The sequence below is a fragment of the Primulina eburnea genome, chromosome 7, assembly GCF_022965805.1.
Source record: "Primulina eburnea isolate SZY01 chromosome 7, ASM2296580v1, whole genome shotgun sequence".
NCBI classification, from domain to species: Eukaryota; Viridiplantae; Streptophyta; class Magnoliopsida; order Lamiales; family Gesneriaceae; genus Primulina; species Primulina eburnea.
In genome coordinates, this window is record NC_133107.1 from 36,002,914 (window position 1) to 36,029,000 (window position 26,087).

Sequence of the window (26,087 nt, forward strand, 5' to 3'; positions counted from 1 at the left end):
CTAACTGCTAGTCGTCCTGATATTATGTTTGCTGTATGTATATGTGCAAGATTTCAAGCTAATCCTAAGCAATCACATTTTTCTGCTGCCAAACGTATCTTGAGATATCTTAAAGGCACGCAAAATGTTGGATTATGGTACTCAAAAGACTCATCTTTCAATTTAGTTGGCTATTCAGATGCAGATTATGCAGGATGCAAGCTTGATCGGAAAAGCACAAGTGGATCATGTCAGTTTCTAGGAGACAGACTGATCTCTTGGTTCAGTAAAAAGCAAACATCCATAGCAACTTCCACAACTGAAGCAGAATATCTTGCTGCTGGAAGCTGCTGTGCCCAACTGCTTTGGATTCAGCAACAACTGAAAGATTATGGTGTTGATGCAAAGGAGTCACCGATATTCTGTGACAACACAAGTACAATCGCTATAACATATAATCCAGTTCTTCACTCCAGAACCAAGCACATAGATGTCAGACATCACTTCATCAGGGATCATGCACTGAAGAAGAACATCAGATTGGAGTATGTATCAACGGAACAACAAGCAGCAGACATCTTCACAAAACCACTACCAGAGGCTAAGTTTTCTTATTTTCGAAACATTCTTGGTTTAATTGATTTATCTTAGATATTATTAGAAATATAACTTCTTCAACAGAATTAAATACAGAAAATAAGAACACAACAAATTAAAAATAATATTTCATTAAGAATACCAACGTTCCCAATTTACAGAAGAAATCATAGACCCAACTGTATCTAGCCATGCTCTAACCCAATCATTCAACTCATAGATTCGAACTCTGGCAAATGCCCTAGACTTCAAAATCTTATCAACAACATGCCACTCCTTCCACAGCAGTGCCTCTAAAAGACATTTATCTTCAACCAACTCTCTAACATGGCTAACCTCAAAACGAGCAAGATATTTCAGTGCTCTCCTTTCCTGAGCACGAGTAGGAATGACACCACTATCACTTACATTCTTCAACTCTTGAATCTTTTCCCAGGAAGTCAATACCTTTTGAAAGACGTACTTCTCCATTTTCCTTTTAATTTCAGCTAAACGAGGGGCTGACTGATCAGTCACATGGACATGAGTGCTACTGCCTGTATCAGAATCATACATATTGAAAGTTTTACTGATAATATATCACATTGTGATTACTATTTATAGGAAAATGAAGAAGCCAAAGAGTTTTAAGTCATTAAATATGTCTTTCCTATTTACCAAGGACTTTAAGTTATAAGATTAATCATTAATTACTCATATTAGTTTGAATCTTATAACCAAATTATTAAAATTAATCCTTTATCAGTTTATCACAACTGATATCAGTTAGCGTTTAAGTGTTTATATCTCATCGCAGATCATTGTGCACAAAAACAAAATAAAATGACACATTAATCAAAATAAATATTTCATTCATCCATAAATATTTGACAGGATTACATGATCATAAGTTTCCTTCACACTAGCTATCCACATGTTCATCCAAACAGCTAGTGCTGAGGAAGAAGTTTTGCAGAAACCATGTGAAGATGCGATGCTGTTAAGAGTCTCCAACTCCTTACGCAACATCAATTCATAAAGGTGGCCCTCCTTGAAGGCATCCACCTCTGCCGAAATTTTTAAGTGCTCTCGCACTTCTCTCAACTGGGCCATCCGCCTAAAGGTGGTGACCCTTCCTGAGTTGTACAGAAGCTCTAGCTCCTGTAACTCTTCCCAGTAGGGAAGACTAGCATAGAAGACCTTGTCTTCTATCGCAGCTTTTTGTGCCTCAAGTGAAACTGGAACGACATTTGAACTACTTGCTCCTGCCATTTCTTCTTAAAAGTTTTCTGCTGATACTTGTGACTAACTTTTCAGTCTTATTTATAGGAAAAAACAAGGAAAACGAAAGGACACTTCTCTCTGTGACGTTTGATATGCCAAGCACTATACTCGTCTTTAATCATTACTGTCTATTACCGTCATTTTTCCTTAATGCATTTATTTAGGGGGAATGATGGTTTAAGAGATTAACTGAGAAGACAGTTGTTAGTGAATTCCTAACTGAAAGGACTCAGTTTTTCCTAAACTGATCGTTCAGTTGAAAATTCTACTAATCTTCTCATCAAAGTTAATAAATTAAACCTATTATATTCCAAATCAAATGACGTGACTATCTGCTAAATCATGATGAATTTAAGTTTACAACGTGTACACGCTCAAAATTAAACACACATGGCACGCGTACATTATTTAAAAAAAAAAACACAAATTATTTACGGACTGACACGTGTCCAAAAATTTGAATAGTCACGAACATATGTACAATTACCCGCTTCATTTCAGTTCTACTTTTTGATTATTCACAAATTGCCGAAAGTAAGAACAAATATCTTCTCTAAATTTCTCTTTCAGCAAATCACCCAGTACGAAATGACGACTCAGATTCCCGCTTACATGCTTAATGCTATGTCAATCAATTTTGGATCCATTTTATCTTTCAGAGATGATGAGGTCAAAAAGGTGTTTCAAAAACTCGAAAATGCTGGACTGAGAACATTTCTGGGACAATCATCGCAGGATATATATCCAAAAGAACTTCAAGATTTCTATTCCTCTGGCAAGGTTGACTAAGAAGGTATCATAAATTCTACTGTCAATGATCAGTCGCTAACTATATCTGAAGATTCTTTTGGGGAATTAATCTCTTTACCTTGTGACGGATTAGCACAACTTTCGGATGTCAAAGCATCTGATATTGATGAAATGCAAATCCTTTTATCTGCTGATGGACGGAAAATTAAAGTTTCCGATCCTAAGAAGGAACTGAAACATGAAATTCAGTTGCTTGCTGATATAATTGCTAAAGGGCTCTTAGCAAAAGCAGGATCATTTGCTGCCCTTACATTGGAAAAGTTTCAAGTCATTATTGCTATTATGACTGATAAAAAATTCAACTGGAAACGGCTCATCTTCAACATACTGAAGAATATGTTTTTATCGTCAAAACAATCCAAGGGTTTTGCCGTACAAATCAGTTATCTTTTGAAAGTAAAAGGTTTAGTGGATGCTAACTCTGAAAGATTATCGAAATTCAAAGTGTTCAATGCAAAGAACACTATGCCACCAAAAATCAACCTGGACATTTCTCCTGCCAAATTTGTCAAGATTAAGAAAGAGATTGGAATTGATCAGGCGACTACAAAATCAGAGAAGAAAATCAAAACTCGACCTCAACGAAAGATTACTAAAAGAAAATTGATTCTGAGTACAACTGATTCAGAGAGAACTCCATCACCTCAGATTATCAAGAAAGCAAGAACTCAAAGAGTAAGGTCGGTTACTGAAGTCACCATTGCTGCTGATCAGTCAATGACTACTGAGAGTCAGCAACCGATAGAAGCTGTTCCCTTGAACATCATTCCACCTGACGATTCAGCTAGAACAAAGAGGGAATCAGTTAAGGCCAAAGCTCCCTTAACTCAGATATCTCGACCAATTGGTGTCGCACCCGCACGCCCGAAAGGCATCAAGTTTGTAGAAATGGTGGATTCCACTCGAACTGGGCTAGAAATTCCACACCTCATGAGTTCTGACAAAGGAAAAGGGAAGATGATTGAAAAACCTCGACCAACAAATCCGATTCAAACCCACATTGACCTTGTTTGGGCAAAGGTTAATGATTTTGCAGCTTCAAAAATTCAGGCCTATGATGATTGGAAGGCCTACCGAACTGAAATTTTTGCTAAGAAACTGAAGAACAAATCTCAACTGAATAAATTTATTAAACTGGAAGATTATGTTCTGAAGACAGTAAAAGCAGCCTCCATTACTCTAGCTATGGAAAGGAAAACCTACTTATTTGATAAAGTGAGAGCAAAGAAGTTGGCTCATATTATCAGCAAATTGAAGAACAACTATATTCCCACAAATCCAACTGCCTATGCTGATCAAGCAGTGATCACTCAGCTAGATTCTGATTTGGTTGGGTTGCTATCTCAGATTAAATTTTGGGAAATGGATCAGGAATTAGTCATTCATCAAGGAAATTCAGACACTGATGAAGAAAACGAAGATGACGAATCACTCACTGAACAGCAGCAACCATCGTCTGAACTGGCTCTTGTTACAACTGACGTACCAGTTCTAGAAAAGCTTCAGTCACCTCCTACTGAACAACAACTATACACCGAAGCTGAGCTTTCCTTTGCTAACATCGATGAGATCATTTCAGTAATCGTTCAGGATTCTCACTTGAGTAAATCTACAAATGACAATATTGATCATCCAGTTGATCAAACCGATGAAGAGGCTCCTATCTCTGCAAAAGAACCAATTCAGCAAGCTTCATCTGCTGACATGAATACTTCAACGGACGATCCTCTTGCTTGTCAAGATCCTCCGCTACAGGAACCGGTGCTCAATTCTCCACCATCTGTTATTCTTAAGACCAATTATTCTGCTGAACAGAATTCATCTCCTCCACTTACAGTTCAAGGAGAAATAATTGAAACTGATGTTTCGATTCAAAATGTTGATGATCCAGTCTCAACTGACCACAAATTAGTCGTTTCTGAACACATCACCAAAGAAGCAGGATCCTCCTACCAATCTCCTCCTCAAAATTCTTCAGATATTGATCTTATTCTGGAAGAAGTTCAGCATTTACAGAATAATATGGAGCAAATGATCTCTACCATCTCTAAAATTCAGAACACGCAACTATCTCATACTCTAAAATTGGATCATCTAAATGAGTCCAACTTAGAGAAAATGAATGCTCTTAGAGTCAAAATGGACTCCCTTGTCAAAACTATGGATCAAACAAAGCAGGGGTTACTCGATTCCTTATCTACAGATCAAGATGTAAACAGTCAAAAATTTCAGCGACTGGAAACCTTTGTTTCAAACCAAATGGAGTTACTACAGACCTCCTTCACCACTATTGCCTCAAGCATCACATCAGATGTCAAAATTCTCTCCCTTCACGTTAAAAAGCTATCGGACAAAATGGAGGTATTTGACAAAAAGGGGGAAAACAGCTAAAGAATTATCTGAATGAATCAGATTATTATCAACTGATGTTATTTTCTCCAACTGATGTTATTCTCTCAGAATTTATATTATCTACAAGGAATTCTGCTATCTTATGATTCAGTTGCATAATCTATTATCAACAAAGAGCTGAGTTAAAACTCTTGGTTTTGTCAAACACCATAAAGGGGGAAATTGTTGGAAACTAAATTCTGGAGTTTGACAAAACATAAAATCAACTAATACATGAAAGCATATTCGTCAGCTGAACATTCAACTAAAATCAGTTGACACAAACTGATCAGTTGAGAACTGATCAGTTAAAACATTCAGCCGAAAACATTAAAGCTTCTCAACTGAAGATACCTCGGGAAAGATCATTCAACAGACAAAAAGACATATCAGACAGCAACTGAATATGGAAAGCCGCACTGCATAGAAAAACGTATTTCGGCTATTGAGATTAATACGCCGTCTTACAATAAATGATGAAGCGGCAATCAAGAACTTTGTCCAAGAAATGATAAGGTGGCAATCAACGGATACGAGAATTTGAAATTACCGTTGAAAGATAAATCTATAAATATGACTAAAGAGCAGTTGACAGATACACGATTGACCAATCTCAAACTTGCCATTACCTTGTCAAATCTCAGCTCACACTTATTAGATCTATTCGTAGCAATCAAGGCTACACATTGAGCAAACTAGCACTCTGAAATATTGATAATTCGATAAGTGCTAAGTCCAGTTACTTACAGAGATCATTGTATTATACTAAGAGTTTCAGTTCAGGCAATAGATAAGTCCTAACTGAAGTGGGTCTGTACAAGCGTTGTACTCGATCAAAGTCTTTTAGTGAACAACCTATCTTTGTGATAGAAGGGGTGACGTAGGAGTTATTCAATTCTCCGAACATCCAGAAACATATTGTGTTATCTTTACTTCAGCTTTTTATTTCCAGTCAGATATTCTATCTTTCAATCAGTTTATTTTCCGCAACTGCTTATTCAGTTTAACTGATTGATATTGACCGACGGGATACTTAGTTCTGTTTGTAACAAAACTGGACTACCTTTTTCGAAAAACATTTAAATTCCTAGAAGTGTTTATTCAACCCCCCCTTCTAAACACTCCTTAGTCAATAACCGATCCTAACAAATTTAATTTCCTATTGATAAGATTACGTGGAATATTGAGTTTTACTTTCCTAGATATTATCTTTGTGATAAATATCTTCTAGATATAATATTTATGATAATGATTTACATGATATGATATTATTGATTTGTTTCTAATAGAATTCTTGTTTACCATATCTTATAGATTTTTTTATGGAAAATAAACTTTAGGAGAGATGAAAGCTATACATAAGAGGTGATCAACGTGAGGTGATAGTGGGCGAATAGAGAGAAGATTGTAGAGAGAGGGACTAAGAGAAACTCATAGAGTTTTAGTGGAGGAGTTTTTTTTTGTGGGAAAGGTTTCGTGTGAGATTCTTGAAGTTCTTCGTGGGAATGTTTTCGTGGTGGCTCTCTCTTCTCAATCAATATACACGCACTGTGCACGTCATGGTTCTCATTGAAAAACATCCTACAAACGTTGTTGTTTTAAAGAGGAGTCGTCCGTTTTTTTTTTCACTATTCGCTTGGAGGTTTTCATGAAGGCACAGCTGACGCATTTTTGCACGTTTAGGAATCCAGAGAAAACCTTTTTCAAGAGACGTGCTGTGAAGAGTGTGATAGAGTGTTGCTGTGAATGTTGAGAACATCTGTGGACAACATCTGGGAAGAAGTTGGCCGAATATTGCTTCTCTTGGATCTACTTTTTAGCAACACATTTTTTGCTTTCTTGTTAAAGTTTTATTCTGGTTATTTGTTTTAGAAAGCATTTGTTTTCTCAACTTGTTGAGGAAATTGATTTTTTTCATAATCACTAGTGTTAGGTTTTTGTGAACGATTGATTTTTCTAGTGATTAATTTTTGCCATAAGGCACCGCACAAGTATTTATACTTGTGCATATTTAATCTTGTCCATCTATTTGTTTCAAGTCAATTTGTGTTATTAATTTTCCGCTGCATGTAGATGTTGTCCGAGATGTTGTAACATCTGGAACAACATTTAATTCTGATAAAACACAAATTTATTATTTTTAATCTTATTCTGATATTTTCATTATTCTCGATATCTATCAGACAAAATAATCCTTACAAAAAAAATGTGAAATCATCATATAATAAAACATATTGTGAAGAGGCAAATGAAGACCATTGAACAATACGAACTAAAAAAAAAAAAAAAAAAGTTGATAAGATAATAATTTACAGGTGTTGACGCGATTTGCCTGAAAACCGAGGGGATAAGAAAGTTGTTTGTGTTTTTTTTTAAATATCTGGACTCTGGTAAGAAGGCATGGCGGGAGAAGAAGCTTAAACAAACTAACTTTCATATATTAAGACTTGAAGGCCCTCATTTTCCAAGCTCTCTTGTTCCTCAAGTATTTGCTTTGCAGAGGTGACAGTAGAATCACTACAACGAAACAATTCAATTTTTCTAAGCGTTGGAAGCTCCGTAATGTCTCGAGGAATTTCCTCCAGTTGTAGATTTCGAAGAATCAGGTGCTCCAGAATTGGAAAGTGTGTCTTATCTGCTCTCCATTCCAACAAATCAGTCTTGGAAATTACCAGCAGTTTCAATCTAACAAATTGCCCTTCTATTGGATACCACACCTTGCCTTCGAAAGCGTAAAATAGAAGCTCAAGTATCTCAAGATTAGGCAATGAACCCACAATTGTCATATCTTTCCAAGGTAAGCGGCATCCACTTAAATTCAACTCTTTCAGAGAAAGTGGGAAGCTTAGATGTTCCACAGAAATTCGGCCAAATGAAATGAACATAAGTGATTCGAGTTTATGCAAGTGCACAAGATTGTGAAGGCAGAAGAATGGCCATTGCGCTCCCGGGAGTGAACGATCATAGATAATTTTTAGTTCTTTCAGATTTGGAACACTTTTAACAACCTCCATTGTACATCTAAAATTTAGAACAGTAGAGAGAGTCTGAAGATTTTCCAAGATATGAGAATCTTCTTCAGAAGGAGGAGGATCGGGTAAAACAACTCTATCAAAGAGAAGATGTCGGAGTTGTGGTAAATTCCAGATTTCTGATGGTAGAAAGATTGGTTTGCTTAAGCTGTGGTTAAAAATCAATGTCTGTAGGCTCCAAAACTGGGACATCGAAGAAAAAAACCACCGCATTGAATTCAAACCTGATTTACACGTGATAGACAAAAACCGTAGGTTTACTAGATGCATGATTTCTTTGTCGTTTGGGGGAGTGTCATCAGACACCACGTCCAACACCCTCAACAATCTTGTACATGTAGCGAGCAATGTTTTCAAACCAAACTCGCTAAAGACAGAACGGGTTAGTGATGATGGTCTCAATATAGATTGTGTACAAAGCTCGGGTGCTAGTCCGAAACAGACGCGGCGCTTGAAATCTAGTCGCAGTGGAATATCTTGGATGTCTTCATCTATGACGCAAATAAGTTCTCTTTTTTAGCTTCCATCAGGCATAGGTCCCTCAAGAGATCATGCACACCACAGGCTATTATTCTTCCGAGAGGCCCTCGGTCACGCACAAAAATGAGGTTCCTATCAATAAGGTCTATAACGTATTCATTTGCCACTTCTTCCGAACTTTTGTCACTTATTGGTTTCAAAAATCCCTCTGCAATCCATACCTTGACCAGACTATGGATATAAAACATCGAATCTTCGGGAAGAGAGGCCATGTAGAGGAAGCACGGTTTCAAATGAACAGGCAAGTTTTTATAACTCAAATACAAAATCTTTTGGCAATTCTCATCATCCTCTGAGTTTATAATGGAGTTCAAATTTTCCTCGACATGGCCCCAGAACTCTCTTGTCTTGTTAGCCTTTGCAAGAAGTCCACCGATCACCACAATTGCTAGAGGAAGACCTCCACATTTTTCTGCAATGTTCTTTCCTGATTCTTCGAGTATAGAAGGGCTGAAAGTTGAGTTTCCACAGTGTGAACGTGACGAGGGTGAATGTTGTGTGTATCAGAATGTAGGTGTTGTTCGTAGGTGTTGTAACACCCACGACAACATGCAGCGGAAATTATACTTTTAACACACTAACATGTAACTGGAACAATAGTAATACGAGAGACGAGTTAGTTAATTATGCACAAGTATAAAATACTTGTGCGGTGCCTTAGGGCAAAATAATTCACTAGAAAAACTTGTAAGTTTACAAAAACCAATACTAGTGAAAGAATAAAACAACTCCCTTAATAAGGTGAGTAACAAATTGCATCCTAAACCTCTAACAAACCGTATAATCGAAACAATATGAGATGCATCAACTGAGAAGTGAAAGATCTTCAAAACTCAACACTCTAATCAAAACAGTGATTAGGTGTTGTCTTCAGATGTTGTCAGCACTTCACAGCAACAAGCTTTCAACGACACGAGATTTGCTATTCTCGGAAACCGTCTCTGCGTATCAATTCGTCTCTGACTCCCAAAAATCACCAGCCCCGAGTTCAATATCGTCTCCTCTTATTTATACCCACTTCATCCTTTTTCCTATTAAACATGGAAAACCAATTTCATTAGGAAACAAACTCTATTGAAAATAAGCATAATATATCTTATAATAATATCTTGAGTCTTTTGAATCCACACGAAATCATACTCCAGAAAGGAAAAAATACTACGGATATTATCAAAAGGAAAGTAATTGATAAGGAAAATATATCAAGGAATAAATCAAGGAATAAAATTCCTTTCAATCTCCCCCTTTTTGCCTTTCTGGACAAAACCAGTAAAAATGGTAACTCCCCCTGGATTAGTCAACCAGTTTTTGACTCCCCCTGAAAAACAAACCCAGTAAATTTGCAAGTTAGATATTGTAGGTTAGATGTTGCAACACTAAGAACATAACAGAAGCAGTTAAGGCACACCAATGTCAGAATTTTATGAATTACAGCCACAAAAACATCAGTCAGTTTCCTTCACTCCTGTTTGCGTCTTCATCAGCCATTTTTGTCCCACTGGTCCCAGCAGTGTCTACTCCCCCTTTTTGTCCAGAATGGAGACTTGCCGCTAGCAAAAGCTCATAATCAGCCACTTGATTTTCATAATGCTCGATGGTCGCCCTAGAATTATCAATCTGTTGTCGACCATAGGCGATTTGAGCACGAATGTAGGAGAGGGACAGTGTAACATAGCCAGCAGGAGGTGTCGGGGGCAGACTAGAAATGTCGGGCAGAGGGTCAGATGTTGTTTCACCAGTGTGGCCAACATCTGCAGCAACACTCGAACCCATCCAAGGCAGATCGACTTTTCTGTTGCCTTTGAAGTACGCTGGGGAAATCTTCAGGGAATCGCCAACAGGGCAGAGCTCTTCATCAATATCCGGAATGAACCCTTGAGATTCCAGGATGCCATAGATGAGCGAAGGGTAAGGGAGCTTGGTTTTCTTGAAATCCCCTTGAGCGTATTGCACTGTATTCTGAAAAACCAGCTTCCCAAAGTTAAAAGCACGCCCGGTTCCAATAGCAAATAGCATGATGGCCTGTGAGCGAGTCACGGTGGTAGTGTTGCTTGATGGAGTCCAGTTCCAAATAGCAGTTTTATGTAGAACAGAAAAGAAGGAGGTGAGATTTGCAGCACTCAATTTCTTGGGATGATCAGGGAAAATATTGACCACACCTCCAGTAAGCACAGTGGTGATAGCATGAATATCTAAGTCCTCTTCAGCTTCTTCAATATCTGGGGTGTCATAGAAGGCATTGATCACAGTCGGCGAGAAATTGTAAATACGATCCCGAATGAACACTCTGCCGTATTTCACCGAGTCCTCATCGGCCACACTCCTCAAAAGATTGCAATAAAACTCCAGTACCACTCTGCGACAGTAGGGCATGACTGCAGTGACAGTTGAGAGCAGCCTTCGGCTCTTCAAAAATTCAATCAGATTATGCTTTCCATACGCATCAAAGTCAATGTTTTTCTCTTCAATCAACTCTCGATGAATAAATATGGGCCAAAATGCCAAGGCCTCTTCTGAGTAAAACTTCGGAGAGAAGGACTTACTGAGATCATAATCAGCAGAGTCAATGTTGTGGGAGGTGTTGTCAACATCCTCCTCAACATCGGGTGCAGCAGCAGCAACATCAGCATTCTCAGAGGATTCGCTGGCTTCAGAGTCAGTCTCTTCCGATGCATCATTACCTTGTTCCTCTGACTCAAAATCAGACACAGACGAAGAGGAGGAGTCGTCAGAAGCGCCAGGCCGGTTTTGTTCAAACTCCTTCATCATTTCTGAATCAGGCTCTTCCTCCTGAGCCATTTGTCTCTTGGCCGCTTTATCTTCTTTAAGCTGAGCAAGAAACTCGGCCAGTGATTGCTCATCGCCTTCAGGCTTATCAGGAACCCTTTCTTCAGAAGCAACTTGATTGTCCGTGACTGGGTGTTGCTTGTGGGCACCAGTAGAAGAACCACTTTCCTTTGCAGTAACAGTTGGTTTGGGGCGAGCCACCAACTCAAAATCCTCATCGTTGGAGTCGTCTCCAGATGAGAAATCCGGATACAGAATAAATGGGACGGTGGATGCCCTTGGTTTCTTTGTAGGAACAAAGTCAGGGTCAAACCCTGCTTGTCTCTTTGACGTGCGACGCATAGGGACAGGGGGGAAAGCTCTCTTCACAGCCTCAAAATCTGGTGGATTTTCAATGTCGATTGCATTCCCGGGTTCACCAGGGGCAATAGTTTCCAGTGGCACTGGTTCTATAGGTACACTGACCATTGCCATCCCTCCCACATTGGTTTCGGCTGCGGGTGTTGAGTCAGGTGATTTTTCCCCCAAACTTGCAGCCATTTCATTTCTGATGTCGTGACGATCGAACCCAGCCATCTGTCGAATAAAGAACACAAGAAATAGTGTGGATTGAAGGGACACAAGAAAATCCGAAGACAGAGATAACTTTTCGCAACAAATGAGTAATGAGAGCAGGACAAAAATTTATACTGTGCAAGGAAATATCAGTCAGTAAAGTTGTGCATCATCCATTCCTAAGTATTTAAGCATATTCCTCCAACGGTAACATTTTCTTGACCCGTAACCGCAGCCTCTTTCCAAATCAGAATTTACGCTCATCCAACGGTAACTTTCCGAGCCGGTGTAATCATAAAAAAAATCAGGCAGTGTGAAACGCCACATCGAATTAACCCCACTAACCATTAGATAGAAATGTATTTCAAGATTGGGTTGGTCGGGGTTTTTGTTCGAATTTCATTTGTCAAGAACTGATAGCCCACTGGACATGATGAATTTACATAACAGCGATATGAGTAACTTAAAATTTATGCCTAAAATATGATCAAAAATGAAACACCACAAGCATGTGATCAAATTGTGGTCTGTCTGTACGTGGGTGTTGGTAACACCGTTAGGCAACACTCACTGTTTTGACTCAAAATTTCTTGAGAATGTTTACATCAGATATGGTAGCTCCCACTCTAGAAGAACGGTCTTCGTTGGACTCCTCTAGGTAGCTTTTTCCGTCTGTAGTTTGACTTAGAAGTGGTAGCTCCCACTCTAGAAGAACAGTCTTCATTGGACTCCTCTAGGTAGCTTTTTCCATTTTCTTCTAAACATTTAGTTTCATTTTTCTTCCCTTTTCTGTTTTTCACCTTCTTGCTCACCAAGTTTCCAAGTCATTTTCACATCAGTCATGACTATGTGATATGCGGGTAGCATAGTGACTTCGATTGAGCATACACCACACCTTAAAGGATTTTGTTAGAAAGTTTGATTCTCAACTGAGAGCACACCATTCAGTAACCGACACTTTGTACAGACTTCACACAAAACAGAATGAATGAAATATGCCTAGCATCCTAAAAATAAAATGCACATGCATGCTGGGTGTTGTCCATAGGTGTTGTAACACCCAGGACAACATCTGTGAGTGATCATTGTGTACACAAGCTGAGAGACTTCCTTAGATTGGAGAATCTCTCAAAATCCAATGGTTTTGTAAAGATATCAGCCAGTTGGTTCTCAGTTCCAACAAATTCCATTCGAATCATACCCTTCTCAACCAAATCTCGAATAAAATGATGTCTAATATCAATGTATTTCGTTCGAGAGTGTTGTACTGGATTTTTTGAAATGTTAATTGCACTAGAATTGTCACAGTATACAATTAAGGTGTCACTGCTGAATCCATAATCGTTAATCATTTGATTCATCCACAAAAGTTGTGAACAACAACTAGCAGCCGCAACATATTCAGATTCAGCAGTGGACAAAGACACACAATTTTGCTTTCTGCTATACCATGACACCAAATTGTTACCAAGATAAAAACACCCACCCGTGGTACTTTTCCTATCATCTAAGTTTCCAGCCCAGTCAGCATCACTAAATCCCACTAAATTGGTGTTTGTTTCTTTGGTGTACCATAGACCTAAGTCAACTGTTCCAGATATATATCTCAAAATTCTTTTGACAGCCTTTAGATGAGTGACTTTAGGATCAGCCTGGTATCTAGCACACAAACATACACTAAACATGATGTCGGGACGACTCGCACTTAAGTAAAGAAGACTGCCTATGATGCTGCGATACTGGGTGTTGTCAACACCTGCGGCAACATCATCTTTTGATAATTTTTCAGACGATCCCATTGGAGTTTTCATGTGTTTAGTGTTCTCAGCAACAAATTTCTTTACCACATTCTTGGCATACTTGGATTGACATAGAAAGATACCATCATGCATTTGTTTAATTTGTAGGCCAAGAAAGAAACTCAATTCCCCTACCATGCTCATTTCAAATGTGTTAACATACAATTAACAAACTCAGTAACATGCTTTTGAGAGGAAGCACCAAAAATTATGTCATCCACATAAATTTGACACACAAGTATATCTTGCTTTGACTTTTTAATAAAAAGGGTTTTATCAACCTCACCTCGTTTGAAGCCCAAGTCAAGCAAATATTCCGTAAGCTTACCATACCATGCCCGTGGAGCCTGTTTAAGCCCATACAGTGCCTTCTTCAACTTGTAGACATGGTTCGGGTGATGTGGATCTTCAAATCCTTTAGGTTGGTTTACATACGCTTCTTCTTTCAAAATGCCATTAAAAAATGCACTTTTCACATCCATTTGATATAATTTTATGTCCATGTGACACGCAATAGCAAGCAACAGCCGGACTGATTCAATTCGAGCAACAGGGGCAAATGTCTCATCAAAATCAATTCCTTCAATTTGAGTATACCCTTGAGCAACTAGCCTAGCTTTATTTCTTACAACAATTCCAGATTCATCAGTTTTGTTTTTAAAAATCCATTTTGTTCCAATAACATTCACATTTTCGGGTCTGGGGACCAAATCCCACACATCATTCCTAACAAATTGTTCAAGTTCCTCATGCATCGCATCAACCCAAAATTCATCTTTTAAGGCTTCACTTATATTTTTGGGTTCAACGAGTGAAACAAAACAAGAGTGGCTTACTTGAGAGTACACGGAAGTCATGCATACTAGTCCCATCAATTTCTGATAGTCTACCTTCTCCTTTCTTCTAGTTTGCATTCCTTCAAATGTTTCTCCAATGATCTGAGATGATGGATGATTTTTCTGAATCTTGGTGGGAATGTCAATCCCATCATCGGTTATAACATCATCATTTTCAGTATTCTCTTCTGGTTCATCATTTGATTCTGCCAATGCAGGTGTTGTCTCAGGTGTTACAACACCGGGTCCAACATCTGTGTTAGGCAGTGTCTCACTTGTATTCAGGAGCCCATCAACTTGATCCTCGATTGTTTTTCCTGTTAGATCTGCAAGATCGTCAAACACAACGTTAATAGATTCCATAGTCGTTCTTGTTCTCAGATTATACATGCGATATGCACGACTATTGGATGAATAACCAAGAAATAAACATTTGTCACTTTTAGAGTCAAATTTTGCAAGATGTTCTCGATCATTCAAAACATAACATACACACCCAAAGACATGAAAATACTTGAGGTTTGGCCTATTTCCCATGATGATTTCATAGGATGTCATAGTAGAACCACTCCTTAAGTACACACGATTTGAAATATGACATGCTGTGTTCAAGGCCTCGGCCCAAAATCTCTTTGAAATATTCTTAGAACTTAACATGACCCTAGCCATCTCTTGCAGTGTTCTATTCTTTCTTTCGGCTATTCCGTTCTGTTGAGGAGTCTTAGGGGCCGAAAATTCATGAGTTATCCCTCTCTTTTCACAAAATGATACAAAGTGTGAGTTTTCAAATTCTTTACCATGATCGGTCCTTATCTTACCAACCCTCAGATTATGTAGATTAGTAATCTTAGCATGTAATTTCTTGAAAGCATCAAATGTATCGGATTTTTCTCTAAGAAATCTTACCCAAGTAAAGCGAGAGAAATCATCCACACAAACACATGAATACTTCTTACCTCCAAGACTTTCCACTTCCATTGGACCCATAAGATCCATGTGCAAGAGCTCAACACACCGTGCTGTCCCAAAGTGTTGCAACACTTGGTGGGGAACACGTGTTTGCTTACCTTTTTGACATGCACCACAAACATACGGAATTCCAGAGGATAAATTAGGCATACCTCTCACAGCATCGTACTTACCAAGATTCTTTAATGTCTTGAAGTTTGCATGTCCTAATTTTTTATGCCACATGTTTAATTCGCTCACCTTTGAATGATTGCTCACTATGTCTTCTCCAAGTTGATAGCAATTATCAGCAGACCTAGTACCTGTCAAAATGCGAGTATTAGTCTTATCAAACACTTCACAATTGTCTTTATCAAACTTAACATGCAAACCGTCGTCACAAAGTTGGCTTATGCTTATTAAGTTTGAGTTAAGCCCTTCGACATAGAGCACATTGTGTAGATTAGGCAATCCATCAACATTCAAGGTTCCTTTCCCAGCAATTCTTCCTTTAGCACCACCACCATATGTCACATGACCACTCCTTAGTTCAACAAAGTCAATCAAGTGGTCTTTAGAACCTGTCATGTGGCGCGACCAGCCACTGTCAAAGTACCATATTCTTGCAATGTTAGTCTTTAATGAAGTATAAATAACAGAGCATTGAATATGTGCTTTTGGTACCCAAACCTTTTTTACCATCGGTTTTCTGTTGGCAGTGTTGCGCCGGGTGTTGTACAACACCTGTGACGACACCTGTTCAGATTCTCATCTCTTGTAATCCTCTCTCAGTTTAAAACAGTAGGGTTTGATGTGTCCAGGTCTGAAACAGTAGTGGCAGATAAAGTGGCGTTTTCTGGATTTAGACTTCTTGATAGACATTCGCACTTTTGATGGTGCACTCTTTTCAGTATGTGTGGTATTGGGGGTTTCAACACTTCCTTTCACAAAAACAGTTGGTTTTTCCTTTGCATTGGAAGATTCTCCAGTTTCGAACAGACTATTCGAATAACCAAGTCCAGCCTTATCATTTTGTCCAATCATCAAAAGTGAGTCAAGCTTGGATGAACTTGAATTCATCTTGGCAAGTACCTGAGTTGCTTCTCTCAGTTCTTCCTTGACTTTGCATAATTCCTGATCTTTCTTGCTCAGGATTACTTCAAGTCGTGATATTTGAGACTTCAGCTCAACGTTCTCTTTGGAGAGAATTGCATTTCCTTTTGTTCTTTTGATCCAGTCTTCATACAGTTCTTCGTACATTGACTGCACACTTTCTAGGGTGACTTCATCATTATCAACCTCTTGTGTTTCGGACTGACTTGACTCCCCAAGGACTGTCGAATTAAGGCATACAGGATTCGAAACGGTGTTGCGACCAGGTATTGCAACACCTGTGGCAACACCCAACGGATTGATTTGCATTGAGCGTTTCTCCTTGATCACAGTAGATAATGATGTGTGATTTTCAGATTCATTTGATCCTTGATCATCTTCAGATTCTTCATCACTCAGGGTGACAGTCATGCCTTTGTTTTTCCTAAGACGATTGGCACACTCATTGGCATAGTGTCCATATCCCGAACACTCTCTACATTGCACTGAGTCCAGGTTTCTGACATTAGATTGAACTTGCACTTCGGTTTTTGGTCGAACCTGTCCTTTCATAGGAGTAAACTTTTGAGCTTTTGTAAAAATGGTGTTATTGGGCAGCTCAGATTTTTGCCCAATTCTCTTCTTTTCTCTCATGGTCTTCAAGTAATCACCAAATTTCTTAGTAAACAGAGAGATCGATTCTTCACCTAAATCAGACTTATCCACTTCTTTGGATAGTTGAAGAATTTCATCATATGATTCGGTTGAGGCTTCAAGGGCTATTGTCTTCCCTTTATCCTTTTTCTGCAGATCAAGATTCATTTCAAAAGTTCTTAGAGAACTCATGAGTTCATCCAGGTTGATGTTTGAAGTGACTTTAGATTCCTCAATGGCGCAAACTTTGACATTGAATCTCTCAGGAAGAGATCTCAGAACCTTGTTTACCAATCTTTCGTTTGGTATGGGATCTCCTAGGCCATGTGATTCATTTGAGAGTTGTCTCAACCGGCAGTCATACTCAAGAATGGACTCCTTGTCCTCCATTCTCAAACTTTCGAACTTTGATGTCACCATTCTTAGCCTAGTTTTTCGCACACTTGCAGATCCTTCACAGTGTTTCTGGAGTATCTCCCAAGCATCTTTGGCGCATACACTGGTGGTGATTAAATTAAACATCCTTGTGTCAACAGATGAAAATATAGCATTGAGAGCCTTGGAATTGTAGTTTGAAGATTGTACTTCATCGACAGTCCATGCACTTTCAGGTTTGAGCCGTGTGTCTCCATCAGCATCCTCGAGTTTCGGTGGACTCCAACCATCAAGTACACGTTGCCAAGCTCTTTCATCAATGGATTTAATAAAAACCCTCATCTTAACTTTCCACAGTGCATAGTTTGATCCATCCAACACGGGAGGCCTAAAAACAGTATTTGTTGATCCTTCCATAATTCCTTTTCACTCTGAAAACAAAACAAAACAGGATCTCACTTAGTAACGTCAAGTGGAAGCTCTGATACCAATTGAAAGTTGAGTTTCCACAGTGTGAACGTGACGAGGGTGAATGTTGTGTGTATCAGAATGTAGGTGTTGTTCGTAGGTGTTGTAACACCGACGACAACATGCAGCGGAAATTATACTTTTAACACACTAACATGTAACTGGAACAATAGTAATACGAGAGACGAGTCAGTTAATTATGCACAAGTATAAAATACTTGTGCGGTGCCTTAGGGCAAAATAATTCACTAGAAAAACTTGTAAGTTTACAAAAACCAATACTAGTGAAAGAATAAAACAACTCCCTTAACAAGGTGAGTAACAAATTGCATCCTAAACCTCTAACAAACCGTATAATCAAAACAATATGAGATGCATCAACTGAGAAGTGAAAGATCTTCAAAACTCAACACTCTAATCAAAACAGTGATTAGGTGTTGTCTTCAGATGTTGTCAGCACTTCACAGCAACAAGCTTTCAACGACACGAGATTTGCTATTCTCGGAAACCGTCTCTGCGTATCAATTCGTCTCTGACTCCCAAAAATCACCAGCCCCGAGTTCAATATCGTCTCCTCTTATTTATACCCACTTCATCCTTTTTCCTATTAAACATGGAAAACCAATTTCATTAGGAAACAAACTCTATTGAAAATAAGCATAATATATCTTATAGATAATATCTTGAGTCTTTTGAATCCACACGAAATCATACTCCAGAAAGGCAAAAATACTACGGATATTATCAAAAGGAAAGTAATTGATAAGGAAAATATATCAAGGAATAAATCAAGGAATAAAATTCCTTTCAAGGGCAACTTTCATTTCCAAACACCTTATCACACAGTAGCTCCCAACTCTGATCATCATCTAAACATTTCATTTCAAAAGGCTCAAAAGAGCTTAAATGCCTAGCTACATTTACTAGCCTTGTGGTTATCAAAACTCGACTTCCATTACAATTATCCGGAAATAACATACGTATCTGATCCCAAGCCTCAATGCTCCACAAATCATCCATGACGATCAAATACCTCCTACCACATAAGCTTTTGTATAATTGTTCATTCAACTCATGAGCATCAGTTTCAACACATTCTTTTTTGCTTAAATTGATTTCTGACAGCAATGTTGAAATAATTCTATGCGCATTATAACTTTGAGATATTGTAACCCAAGCACGGACATGGAAGTAATACGCGACGTATGAATCCTCGTAAATTTTTTTAGCTAGAGCAGTCTTACCGATTCCTCCCATGCCTACAATTGCTAAGATTTGGCGATTGGATTGTTGTCTTGTAAGCATGTCCATTATTTGAATCAACTTCTCGTCACAAGCCACCAGAGTAGTTTGCTCATTCAGAGCTAACTTTGATGAAACAGCAGGCGAAAAGTCTACCAACGTCTGATCTCCCTCGAAGCTCCCAATATTCTCCTTAATCCTCATCACTTTGGTCTCGATGAAATCCTCCATTTCTTGTGTAAGTTTCTGGATGTATCCAGAGAAGCTGGTGGAGCTCTTCGCCTCGCTACCTGTGGATCGTGCTAGAACTTGATCCACTACATGGGACTCAAGGATATCCTCTGCTGCATAAGCGATGTCCGCAATCTGACTCTCCAATCCAGACATTTCCTCATGGCCCCTGTGTGAATATTCTTCGAGAAATTCTTGAAGGAAACGAGCCTTTTTTAGTAAAGTTTCAATCTGTTTTCTGTGCAAGCGAAGCCAATTCTGGGAAGGGTGCAGGATCAGCTCTGAAGTATGTATGAGTGATAGTAGAGCTGCATACTCCGCCATTACTGAAGAAACCTCCGATTTTTCAGCGAAGACTTTGATCAGCGGAGACGAGGAAAGCAACAAGAATTCGATGAAATTAACGTCGTTGCAAAAGTTTGCTGGCGGCTGGCAGCTCCTCGCCCACTGCTTTTTAATTATTATGCGGGTATCACAGTTCCTTTGCAAGTTGGAATCAATCAATTATCATATGTTACATTATTATATTATATATAATAAAAGCATGTGATACATATTTATATATATATCATTACAAACATGTGCTCGCAAAAAAATGTTAATTTGGATAAATAAGTGGTAGTTTCAAAAATCACATTAACAAAAGTTAAAAACTTTTAAAATATTTTTATTAAAAAAAAATAAACGGATTTTGATGTTTGAATAAATGTTAAAAAATAATTTTTTTTTTTTGTTAAATAATAATAGAAGAATAAACTTAGAAGCCAAAAATTCTAGCTTTTAAAAAAAGTTAATTAATCTTTTAATATACATCTTTTTAAAAAAAAATTGATAAAAAAATGTCTTTTAGTTTACTTCTGTTACCAAATACTCTTAATAATTTTTAATTACTTTTGTACCTTTTAAAATTACGTAATCTTGAGTTTTGTGCACCAGTGGTATTCAAAATATCCAGTGGTATTATTTGATTAATTATTTAATGTTTTATGAAATAGTAAAATAAAATTAAATATATTTATCTTGAAATTATGTGTAGATGAATAAATTTCTATTCAATTATTGAATTTTTGTGGACCCACTCGCGGGTGTTTACAAAAAGAGTGGGTCTCATGTGAGACCGTCTCACGGATCTTAATCTGTGATACGGGTCAACCCTATCCATATTCACAATAAAAAGTAATACTCTTAGTATAAAAAATAATATTTTTTCATGGGTGACCCAAATAAGAGATCCGTCTCACAAAGACAACCCGTGAGACCGTCTCACACAAGTTTTTGCCTAAAACGTAATACTTTGTATAAAAATAATAATTTTTTATAGATAATCTAAATAAGATATCCGTCTTACAAATACGACCTATGAGATCGTCTCACACAAATTTTTGTCTTACAAAAATTAGTTTTGACCCTTAAATTTAGATATTCAATCAAATTTTAGAACAGTACCCTCTCACAAATAAAGAATTGAATATTTGAAGTATATATTCCAGAGATTAAATAGTTATCTCCAATGCAAATACAAAACAAAAAAAAATTTAGTTATAATTATTTTTCAATTTAACTATCCGATTGCCATTTCATGAACTTTTGCAAACCATCTGAATCGATGGATTTGATAAAATGATTTAATTATTGTAAAATATTAATGAAAAATAATTTAAATAACAAAAGTTAAATTTCATCTCTTATTTATTTATTTATAACAATTTCAAATGATTTGAAATTTATTCTAATTTATAAATATAAATAAATAATAGACAAAATGCATCGATTTCGAATTGTCCAATCCAAAATCTCTCTCTTGTCTTGGCCAAAATTAGGGTTTTCTATGGGGGCTAATAATTGGACTTTTCTGTTTTTTTCCAAAAATTATTGGGCGTTCTGTTTTCTCAGTCGTCGCGTCGCTTTAATTGCTACGTTGTCCAAATTGGTCTAACCAATGCATATGGGAGTTGGACATAATCAGGCCTTCAGATATGTCAGAAATAATTTAACATTGTATTGAAGTTTTTTAATAAATCAATTTTGATCCCAAACAAAAAATAAATGAAGAGTTTGAAATGGGTTAATTTATTTAATAATATTTACATGAAATTACTTAGACGGTTACGACACCATTACATAAAATTACTTCACAAATTCGATGATTGTTCTCATTGTATAAATATAAGTTTTTCTAACGTATTCGTGTCCTTACTCACACGTAACTAGAAAATTTTAATTTTAGATTTTTCAAGTAACGAGCTTACGAAAAAAAGATGCATTTTGTTGATAAAAATAGTATGTATAAAATCTTTTATGTATCTTATTCTTCTATGAATCGTTTCATTCATGCACTCCGTTGTCCAGTCATTGGTATGGTTTCCACCTTTCAAATATTAACCTCCAATATTGCAGACCATGTACGACCCTAGAATTTGGCTTCGGGTGTCGCGACAAAATAAAAAAAATAAGTAATTTATAGAGAAGTTTGGTTATGACGTAGTTTTTCTAAGTGTTTCCTTCTTTTATGTTATAAAAGATTCACTATATGTTTTTTTTTTAATCTTATGTGATCACGGTAAACTACCAACACCTGGGACTCTTTTATTTACAACTGATGTTTGCATTATATTACAATTTTGTTTTACATCGTAACACTTATGTTTGACTCACTTATATATAGAGAGAGAAAATTAATAGAGATAACTCACATTATTCGATAAATATCTGGGTCAAAATTTTGTTTATTGTGTCTTATGAACTTACCCTCTGTTTTTACAATATTTGATTTGCAGGGTGTCAAATGAAAAATGCACCAATTTGTGTAAAAACAATTAAAATCTAACTTCTAAGAATCACGACGATTATGGACACTAAATTTCATCATTTGTTATAGTTTCTAAACAAATACAACGCTAACGAAAGAAAAGACAATAGAACTTGATGAAATAAACTCTCAATATGATTGTGTATCAACAAATCAGTAGGAAATTGCAAAAACATGAAAAATATAACAAAATATTGCTAGAATATGTACGGAGATGCTAAAATATGACTGGAAAGCATGAAAAAACTTGACTAAATCTATGAGCATTCTGCAAGTAATTGTCTGGAGTTTTTGCAATGTGTGTTGTGTGTGTCCTATCTATAGCTGGTGCCCCTTTTCTTCCTAGCAACTGCGCGATCCTTCTCCACTCCCCCACGATCTATGTTCTTCCGCTTTTCATCCCACGATCTCTCTCTTTTCTCCCACAATCTTCTCCTCTTTCAAGGCCTCGTGATCAGCTTAAATCGATAAGAATTGAACTTCTATATTTGATAGGCCTGTATAATTTAATTTGGTCAGTATAATTTAATTTTAGCCCAAAAAATTGCCTCCCGCAAGTATTAGCCCATTGGCCAAAATGCTGGTATATAAAGCCCATTTTGATTTTGTTAGATGGCCCATTTTGATTTTGTGATTTGGGCCATACTTGTATGGACCGAAGAGCCCATATACCCCCCAAATAATTTGAATCTACCACTCATTTAGTTTTCTTGAACTCCCTCACAGGCTGCCGTTGTGATTCTATTTCCTCCTTATTCTTTTTTTTTCTTTTTAAGAAAATCCCATATATATATATATATATATATATATATATATATATATATATATATATATATATATATATATATATATATATTATTTTTTTAAAAAAGCTAGAAAATTACAATTACATTTAACATAAAAATATTTATTTTCCAAAAGTTGCGCAGTTTAAAAATAACCAACGTCATCCAAAATCAACGTAAACATGTAAAAATCGTAATATCATCAATGTATAAACACTACAAGAATTTTCAGAATCAACAACACACATACGACAACGGTTTTAACTAAAACTGTTATTAAAAAACTTTTTAACAACGGTTTTAGCTAAAACCGTTGTCGTAGATAATTTTTTAACCAAACGACAACGGTTTTTATACAACCGTTGTCTTTTTGGGATCAAAGACAACGGTTTTTAGGTTCAATGACAACGGTTCTGTAAAACCGTTGTCTTTGAATGTTTATGACAACGGTTTCATGAACCGTTGTCTATTAGCGTGTTTTTTGGACAATCAACAACGGTTTTAGAAAAATCGTTGTCTTTTGGAGGTCAAAGACAACGGTTTTTAGGGTCAATGACAACGGTTACAGAACCGTTGTCTTTGAACGTTTATGACAACGGTTTCATAAACCGTTGTCTATTAGCATGTTTTTTGGACAATCGACAACGGTTTTAACCGTTGTCTTTTGGGGGTCAAAGACAACAGCTTTTAGGGTCAATAACAACGGTTACAGAACCGTTGTCTTTGAACGTTTATGACAACGGTTTATGAAACCGTTGTCTATTAGCGTGTTTTTTGGACAATCGACAACGGTTTTAGAAAAACCGTTGTCGATTGGCGTAGGTTAAAAATAGAACATTCTGGTATTTAGCGACGATTTACTACAAACCGTCGCTAATATTAGCGACGGTAATAGATAAACGTCGCTACATTTATATTTGCGACGGTTACATTACAACCGTCGCTAAAGTAAGCAACAGAATCAAGTGCACCCGTCGCTAATTTGAAATTAGCGACGGTTTACATTTAACCGTCGCAATTATTAGCGACGCAAAATAAATAACTGTCGCGAATATTAGCGACCGTTTAAGAAATACCGTCGCCAATTTCAAAAATTTAATCCCGCCCAATTTCCCCTCCATTTTCTTACACCTTCTCTATAAATACATGCAAATTCGCTTCATTTTCATCCCTTACACGATTTTACAACTTCACAAGGCTTAAAATTTTTATCTCTTACACGATTTTACCACTTCAAAACAATTAAAATTTTTATCTCTTACACGATTTTATCACTTCACGACACTTAAATTTTTTTATCTCTTACACGATTGTACCAATTAACAAAACAGATTTATTAAATTATTAATTTTTTTATTTTAACGATAATATTTCAAACGTCCTGATCTTTTTATTTCTTTAAAAGTACTAGAATTTTTTTTTAAAAACCTCACTTAGCATCGGCTGAACCATAAAATATTTTTGATATTATTTTAAAAATAAACATCGAACTGTCATTTAAAAATCCAAAGTAAAATATTTTCAAGCATAAAATCGTCAAACATTTTATCAACCTAAAAACATTATTTGAAAAATATAGCCCATACTATATTCTCTCAAGATCTCTCAAAAACATAAATAAAATGTCGTAAAGATCTTTAACTTAAAATCATAAACTTAAATACGGAAATAGAAGCGTTGGTCCTCGGGTTGTGTGCACCGACAGTCCAGCAAGTCATTCGTCAAGGCATCCAACATCATAATTATTAATATCACCTGCATCAACACACCTAGTGAGTCTAAAGACTCAACACGTCCTATCTTTGATAACAAGTAATACGTAATACAGTTAACATATAACAGTGAAAAATACTTGTACTTAAAATATCATTTTTATGAAGATGCATAAACCTAAACTTAAACATTTTCATAAACATTTTCATGATGCATAAAAACATTTTCATAAAAACATAAACATATTAATATTCATATTCGTATTCATATTCATATCGAATTCATGTTCATGTTCGTGTTTGTTGAATTCAGATCATGATTGTGACTCGTATTCTTAATCTTAATGGGCGATGGATCCATCTACATGTAACCACAGTACTGGGCGGCGGGGACACCAGCAACACTCTCACCGGTCAACTGGGCCTTGGCCTACGTATTAACATATTCGTATTCGTATCACGTATTCGTATTCGTATCCGTATCAAAGGAAATACGATCGTCGGGCTCCCACTGGGACCATAACCCTCACGATATCTCCAACATATCAGTAGTCACAATCCCTTCACATCCTTCAACATGTTATCATCACTTAATAAAAATCATGTATATACGTATCGTTTTATTTTTGAAACCAAGCATGCAACATATCTTTTAAATGTCAAAGATTAATCCATAAAAATCCATGAACATTTAAATAAATGGTTGAACATATAAAAATCATAAAAAAGCATAAACGTTTTCAAATAAACATTTTAACATATAAAAATCCGTAAACATTTAAAATAAACGTGTTAACATCTTAAAAATTCATAAACATTTAAAATTGACTTATTAACATATAAAAATTCATAAACATCCATAATCATTGAAAATAATCATATTAGCATATAAAACAGCATTCAGGACACTGCCATGACGTTTACTAATTTTTAGGTGTAAAAAGACCGTTTTACCCCTAGACGTAAAATTTCACGTTTTTGACATTTTCTTATTTTCATTGACTCTAACATGTCCCAAATAATTATTTAAGCCTACATGAATTTTCTCATATTTTTATTTAGCCTAAATCGAGGACTTTTAAATTAATCTTTAAATGTGACGTATTAATGCGTTTTATTCTCGAATTAAACCAAACCTTAATATAAAATTCCCAAATTGAAAACTTAGACTTCTAATAATTA